Source organism: Anarrhichthys ocellatus, unplaced genomic scaffold, assembly GCF_004355925.1.
Source record: "Anarrhichthys ocellatus isolate YVR2014 unplaced genomic scaffold, GSC_Weel_1.0 scaffold61, whole genome shotgun sequence".
Taxonomy (NCBI): Eukaryota; Metazoa; Chordata; class Actinopteri; order Perciformes; family Anarhichadidae; genus Anarrhichthys; species Anarrhichthys ocellatus.
In genome coordinates this window covers 1,678,644-1,686,942 of record NW_022280091.1, presented here as the reverse complement: position 1 = coordinate 1,686,942, position 8,299 = coordinate 1,678,644, and positions in this window count along the sequence as shown.

The following is an 8,299-nucleotide window of genomic DNA, read 5'->3' as shown; positions in this document are numbered from 1 at the left end:
CGTTGAACCTCAAAAATGCTTTAAATTCGTTGACTGTATAAATTGTTAGCTGGAGTATTTGCTGACAACAGTTTTGGTGTGTTTGGGAGCATTTTAAAAACTTTAAAAACAGCGAGAAGGGCGGGGAAATGCTGGTGGTGTAATCTCGGTTTGCCACACCAGCTCCAGGCGAAACTCTCCTGACCTCCAGTGGAGCTGTTAAGTCACAAACCAAAAACACTTCTGGATGAGGTTTGAGCCCCAAGCTGTCCTGAACAAACAGAACGAGATCATGTGGCATCTTGTTTCGAAAGTGATTCGCTATAGCAGCTGCAGCGTTGTAATATAATACTCATTTCTCAACAGAGGGTCCAATCCTTCAAATGAAATCAAGACCTTATAATTGGTACTATTTTACAGCTAATGTGACATTCACCCTTACTGATCATTTAGTTTGACAGTTTTACTACAAAGTATTAGTAGTTTAATACGGATCCTTTGGCAGAAAATGTCTCCATTGACAAAACAGTGACAATAAATTGACAACTCATTCAATTCCAAGAATTCGGCCCCAACTATGTTTTCATGTTTCACATTGTGTTGGACAAGCCCCACTGTGAGTGACATGAACCACAGAGCATATGAACTAAATTCAGGAAAACATATTTACACTGACTGAATTTCTTCCCTCATTGTTTTATTTGTTATATTTAGGTTTAAGTTAAAAAATGTATCATATGCACACATTAGCATCCAGATAGAAAACCTTTCTGTTGTTGATCACAATCCAGCTTCAGGTTCACATTTTTGATTGAAATTGATCTGTAACATTTCATACTGGTGGTGATGGTTGTGTCTCTGCAACGAGACTCAAAGCTGTTTTCAGATAATTTCCTGTGTTTATCTCAGGTTTGCCATCAGCCCCCACATATACCCTTCACCGCTGGTGTGATATCATTCCAAGGTAGCTTAACAGGAAACCCACAGTGACAAACAGCTCGTCTTACGGCCGCGGAGAGCTCAATAGACTGAAGCTGCGGACTAGTGACTTGTTGAAGATATCGGTGGAATTGAGTAAAATGTGAGAAAATGTTTTCACACTACTAACATACAAACATACTATAAATAGTTCACATGGAAGGAATCTCCACTAGCTCATTGAAAAACGTGGTTGGCTGCTAATTCAGATGTTGTTATTTATGTCTAACGAAAGGCAGGCCAAAGTTCTGCATTCCTCTCAGCTACATTTAGAAGTTTATTTCTGAATCGATGTCATACCAGTGACCACATCCTGACTTAGTGAGATCAAATGAGGTCTGCTGTGCACTGTGTGCGAGCATAATTGGTTCCCAGACAGATGCAGAGTGTGGTTTCATGCACAGATACCATGGTCAAGATATGTTTGTCTTCAACCTGATGTCTGAACATCTTATGGCATTTTTGGATGGATGCTTGTTTGCTGAACAAAATTAAAAAAAAAAAAATTTCTCTCTTCTCTTTCAAGATTTTGTACCCGGACACACATTTTTGTGGTATTTAGGGAAACACTTTAAAAAAAAAAATGTATGCGATAACAAAAAAGGGAGGGGAAATGCTGATGTCCACCTCTCACTCCAAGTAGCAGTTAGCCACACCAGTGGAACTCTCCTGACCTCTAGTGGAAATGTTAAGTAATAAAGGAAATTTGACTCAAAGCTATCCAAGCTAAATGACACAGTGCTAAATCATGATTGTAAATTTACTGTAGCTGCTGGATTCTATTATTACCAAAAAAAAACTAACTGCATTGGTTCTAACCAATTTTAACAGGAGCTGTGTTCTCGTGGCCAGTTGAAACTCGTCCCGAGCTGTTTGTTTAACAATGTATCAGTAGTCAATTGTTTTTTCCCCATTGAAAATAAACAAGTAAATGTGTCGCAAGTTATTACCATGGAGGTTTTACACCAGAAGCATCATCTCACCTCCTCAGGCAGATATACTCTGACGTGAAATGCACTGTCAGGTTTTACAGACTATTGTGGTCTGATGACAATGTCACAGGTCCAAAATGTGAACTTTGAAGTAGTACAAAAAAACAGCTTTCATTTCTGCTGGTGTAACTGTTCACAAAACTCACGGTTCAGTTTGATACCACACAGTGGTGACACGGTCCGGTAAGTTTTCAATACAGCAAATGCCAGAGAAATATGCTTGATTTTAAAATATTTTTATTTATTGAAACTAACATCGTAAAGTATGTTTTTTTTTTTACTTGAACAATGATGGATACATTTGTGTACAGGAAGCTGCAGCAACTCCTGTTTTGTCTTCAACACGTGGGCTGCTGAAATGGGCGGGTGAAGGAGTAGTGTCACGGGGCTCAACAACAGTAAGCATGTTCGTAAAGCCTGCGTTTGCAAGTATAATTCCAACGAATTGTTCGAACACATTGCTCAACAGAGGAGGGTCTATAAATGAGATAATGTAAAATCTGCATTATTTTACAGCCACCGTGACATTTCCCCAAAGCATCTTCATGCAGTCAAGTTTGCCAGATGTTCTACTAAATATGATCAATATTGCTGACAATATTTCTTTGCTCCCTAAAGTGGACCGTCTCACCATAGCCGCTAAAAGTGCAAAAGCACCGGAAGGGATTCAGTCCCCAGTTACAGTGTGTATACAGGTCGGTACAGTCATTTGAAGTCACAGCGTCACACAAAAAATAGAAACAGCCACAGAAGAAAATGTTCCAATCAACCAGCCAATCACAACTTACATTTCCTGTATGGGGAAAAGCCATGACATCTGGCTTTAAGACCTGTTTCCTTGTCTTTCTACACCAGGTCATCATCTCACATGGACAGGCTGCGTATTGTTCTGGTCATTGTCCAAAGTAATTTTTAGTAAACTTATTGAGATTTACTTTTTTCTTCTTATGAATCCATGCTAACATCTCAGTGTTTTTGGATTGAATCTGCCTTCAGTGTATTGTGAAACAACCGTTCATCTCACTTCTTGCTTTTGCTTTGTTGTGATGTTCCAATAGTTGCATCCTGCAGTCATTATTGGATCTCTGGATCAGTGTTGGAGGCGACAGTCAGACCGGGAGACAACATCACTCTGTACTGTGACTGTAAATTATCAAGTGGAGTACACATAGTGTGGTACAGGAACTGCTCTCATGAGAACCAGCCTTCTCTTGTCCTTGAAGTAAACCTTCAATGGACTGCAACCATTGATTCGGTGCGCGTTATGAACCCCCTTCCTCGTTTCCACTTTGTGAGGAACTATTCCTCTGACTCCTATGACTTGATGATCATAAACACCACTGACTCTGATGAAGGCCTCTACTACTGCGGAACTGGACATACTAAGGTGGAGGATAACACAATAATTACTTCCAGACCTGTTTACAGATATGGCAACATAACAACAAGGATCCTATTCGGTAAGTACTCCGATCTGACTTCTCTTTGTGCGTACTTGCGCTACATTGACATAAGTGTGTGGACACACTCATGTGTGTCATTTAACATCTCATTCCCACAACATAGGCATTCATATTACAGAAGCCTCCACTCCTCTGTGAACTTTGGAAAGTAGCTGCCGGAATTTGTATCATTCAACAACAACAGTGAGCGTTGATAGTAATGGTGATGCAGCTTTTGCCCAATAAATGTCAACCAACAGAAAAACCAACAGAAATATCTTATTATTAACATTTATTCCTGGAAATATCTGGGTTTGTATGGTTACTGGAGTAGAGGAAAAGTTAATACCCATGTGACTTTGAACACGTGAAATAAACACTTCTTATTTCCCTTACATTTTACACTGTGCAGAGTTTATTGACACAACTTTGTGTTTTATCTAGACGATAGGGAGCCTCGCTGCCTGAATACACGAGACTGTGGCGTGTGCTGGCTGCTGCTGTACTCTCTGTGTCCAGCTCTTGCCGGTCTCTCCTCTGTGCTCTCCTCCCTTCTGGTTTATCATCTTTGCCAGAAAACAGGTAACCGCTGCATATGTCACTCACTTCTTTCTTCAGTTTGTTGTATTATTTTGGAGGTTTTTTTGTGTGTGTTTTTTTACTTAAGTTGTTATAGAGTGCTTCTTTTAAGGTATTGTGGGATGTTGGACGTTATAATGTAATTATGCTTTACTCATGCAGCTAAGGAACCTAAAACTGATGTGAAAAGACCCGACGCCAGAGGCCAAAGGAGTGAGAATAAGGTAACTTACAGCAGGAGGTTCTATCATGTATATCATATCATATAGACCTTCATCATGGCAGACATTTTGCATTGCCAGACTGCTACACATTAGTTATGTAATACCTGAGTATTTAATAGTGCATTATAGTCAATCATAGTATTGCAAGAACACGTGTTCATGATTTAGAATAATATAACAATATTTATAATACATTTTAGGATGAAGATGTGTGTTATGCTGCACTGGAAATACGTCAGGCATCACAGAGACCACAGAAGAAGAAGAAGAAGATGATACAGAGTTCTGCCATCAATACTTGTGACTTGTAATTTACACAAACATTAGACAAAGGAGCAATCGATACCGTTGATAACATATACAGTATGAAAACATGGATGGAATACAGTTACGTTTTTTTATTATACTTCAATTCAAAAGCAACGATGTGTTTGAAAAGTTGATAAACTCTTTTCTCTTTGTCAGTTTCTCTGTGAAAATAAATATATATATATATGTATCTAGCAGTTCTTTAAGTCATCACTGCAACCAGTGTTGGGGGGGGGGGTACTTCTTCCAAGAAGTAACAACACAATACAGAGAAGCAAGAACATTCTCTCCACCACATTCTGTCGCCCCTGTGATCAGGCCACAGGAAACCCACATAGACAAATAGCAAGTTGTGCAGGTGGACTGAAGTTGCAGACCACACTATGTGACATGAATGCAGATGAAAACACTCGTGTAGGATGCCACCAAGAAGAAGGAGAAGGTATTGTCTTAAGACAAGGCCATCTTCTGGCTCATTGTCAACAGCATCAGCTCAGTGACATACAACATTACAAAACATTATTTACCTCAGGTTGGCAACACTGCACACCAAAACCAAAAGTCCAAGGGCTTTTTTATCAGGTTCAGAAAGTAAAACTAGACAGAGATCAAACCAGGGTATCTCACAATGTGACCTCTCTTTCCATGTGTGTACCAAACACAAGGAAACAGAATAACAACCTAGACTAGAGGTCTTCAACAGGGGGTCTGCGGAGGTACTGCAGGGGGTCCGCGAAAAGTTTGGTTGATTAGACAATTTAAAAAAAAAAGAAAAAAATGTAATTTCTTTTTTCTCTAAACATGAATGTGTCCATTATTTTAATAGTTCAGTATTGTATGCAAGATAACAGGTATGTTTATAAATGGCAGTGTCACGGCCACCCTACTCACTGTACCTTGCACATGTTTAAAATAAAAACATGAATATATGAACCTGTGTATTATTTGAATAGCTTAGTATTGAATGCACAGTAAAGAGGTATGTTTATACATGGTACTAGGCCCAGTTTAATATAAAACACAATTTTCTACAATTTATATAGTCGGGGGTCCCTGCTCCATCTCTCTATCAGTTTGGGGGTCCTTGGCCTGAAAAACATTGAAGACCCCTGACCTAGACTACAGAACCAACCTCAGCCCAGATCAGGTATGTGCGCTGCTCTACCCACTGCCCCGGTCCTGCCGACCCACAGAGGTTTAATGTCTCACCTTGGTGCAATTATGTAGAAGTGTATTCAAGGGGATATCAGGACATCAGTGTTGGACGTGATCACTAATGCAACAAAGCACACTTCTGACCACATCCAGCAGTGATGCTGGGTGTGTGTTCAGAGGTCCAACGGAAACGTTTCAACCAGAGATGGCAGTGCAACGCGGCTCAGTTTCAGAGGTGGAAAGAGAACTAGAATATTATAGTCAAGTAAAAGTACTGTTACTTTAAAGGCATTTAACTTAGGTTATGTGTGTAGAAATGTATTTAAGTAAAAGTGAAAAGTTATGATATATGATAGTACGGTTAAATATAGAAATTCTTTAGGATACAAAATAGACTGCATTTAATGTCAATTTATACACAAGGAACAACATCAGCAACCTTTTGTTTAAAACAAATGGGCAGTCTCTGCAGTCCATGCATACAACTGATTATGCTTTCAATCAATATCAATATACAACTGCCTTCATCAGTGTGGCCTCGCAAGAATTAACCAGAAAAGAGACAAAACTCAAACTATCAGACAAAAATGTTTGCCTGAAGCTTCTTTTAGAATCAGCAGCATAACAAAACAGGAAGGAACTAATCTCTAAACAGATTCACACGCAAAGGGAAAAGATTTTGTTATCAGAAGCTTTCTGGTTTCCATTGGTAGTCAATGTACGGTTAAATAATCATGCTTTGGGCAGGCCTTGGCTGAAGGCAGCTAAACAGTACGTGTGGAGAGCAAAAGAGGTGGAACATATTGACCGAAATGATATCTAAAATAAATAAAATAAGCTTGTAAACTGGCTACTATTATACTATTATATTACTATTATATACATACACTGTCCTGTCGTAAACGTCATGCCTCAACTCCAACTTCAGTCTCGCATCTCAAGTTGCGAATCGGACTGTAAGCAACGAGCAAGGCACGGAAAAGGAAGTGTTGGCCCGGATATACGCTGGTTACACCGGAACACCAAAAATATAGCCCCTTGCCCCGGAGACTCATCTGTCGTAGCCAATGGGTTCAGATTGGGCATTAACAATCTCAAACAGCAAAATGTCCTCACACACTTCCTTTCCTCAGTGAACGCAGAAGTCACTGCAGGAGGATCAACCATGAGCATCAGGGCTCCATACTGCAACAGGTCAAAGTCAACTCGACGATGCTTTGCCGCTGACGCTTACAGTCAATGGGCTCTTTAGTTATTATTTGTATTTGTAGTAGTTGCATTAGTAACATGCTAAATGCATTTTGATGATAAAGCTGGCTGCAATAGAGCTATTCATTATTATACTGATACACTTTTTAACTATAATCTGTAGGCTTTAGCTTCTATCTTCATAAATGAACTGGTTTAATGCTGAATCAGTGAGACATCCTGGATAAATCCTTCAACCGCTCTAGACTCTTCTGTCTGCTTCTCTCTGGAAATGCTTTGTTTTTTGAATAATGATGTTTCCTCTAGTTCCACCATTAGGTTCAACATTGTCAACAAAAACAAATTATTAAATTAAATTAAATTATTTCACAACTTTTGGATGAAGTTGTGAAATAATTTAATTTAATTGACATACAATTTGGTAGAGACATTGATGCTCTTTCTGTCCAACCACTCGACTCAGCATTTGAAGTTGCAATGAATTTTTAGTCTGCTGCCCATGTGATCATCACATGAGTGGCACTTTCTATTGTTTCAGTTCATACAACAGCTGCTACTGGAAACTAGTCCTGTTGCATCTTTCAAAATGAGCCAAATTCAAGACACGTTTCTCTCCTTTGTCTTTGACTGTTGAATGTGCAAACACAATTTTGGCATGTAATAATACTTATTAATGTAATAATATTTTAGATATATTATGAGCTATATGTTATGTTGTTTTTAGCTCCAGCATTTCCATATCCTATATAAAAAAGAGTAAATAAGTAAATCATTTTTTATATATATTTCTTTGATTTTATTAAATAATATAATATGTAATACAACATAGGATAATATCAAACAAAATAAACAGTCCAACAACGTAACAGTTTTACGGGTGTCACTCTGTACAAATATGGATTTTACCCCATAAATGACAAATTTGAGCGTATTTAACTTCTGTCACATATGCATCAGAATCTCTATGTTTATAAAAAAAAACAGGGACCAAATTTACTGTAAGTCCTACAAAGGCAACACTGAAAGTGTAACTCGGCTGTAATCTACTTATTATTAAGAGGAAACATCAGAATACCACATATCTTTACACCAATAGAAAACAACCTCAAAAAAAGTGTTTCACTTGGCTGGCCAATCACATTGTACACTTCCTTTGACAGAAGAAAGTGCACAGATCTGTCTCGCTGTCTTCAAACGCTCACTCTCATCTCTCATCGTCACACATGGACGGGCTGCACATTTTGCTGGTCGCTCTCTTAGGTAATTCTTTTGAGACAAATTTTGGATGTTTTGATTACTATTGTTAGGTTCCAATTTGAGAACAACTCACACACATTCTCATTGTTGTGTTGAGCAGGAACCTGCACCTGCTGTAATGTGAAATCGTGTAACACTGCGCACATTTTAATCTGCTTTTACGATTGTGTTTCTA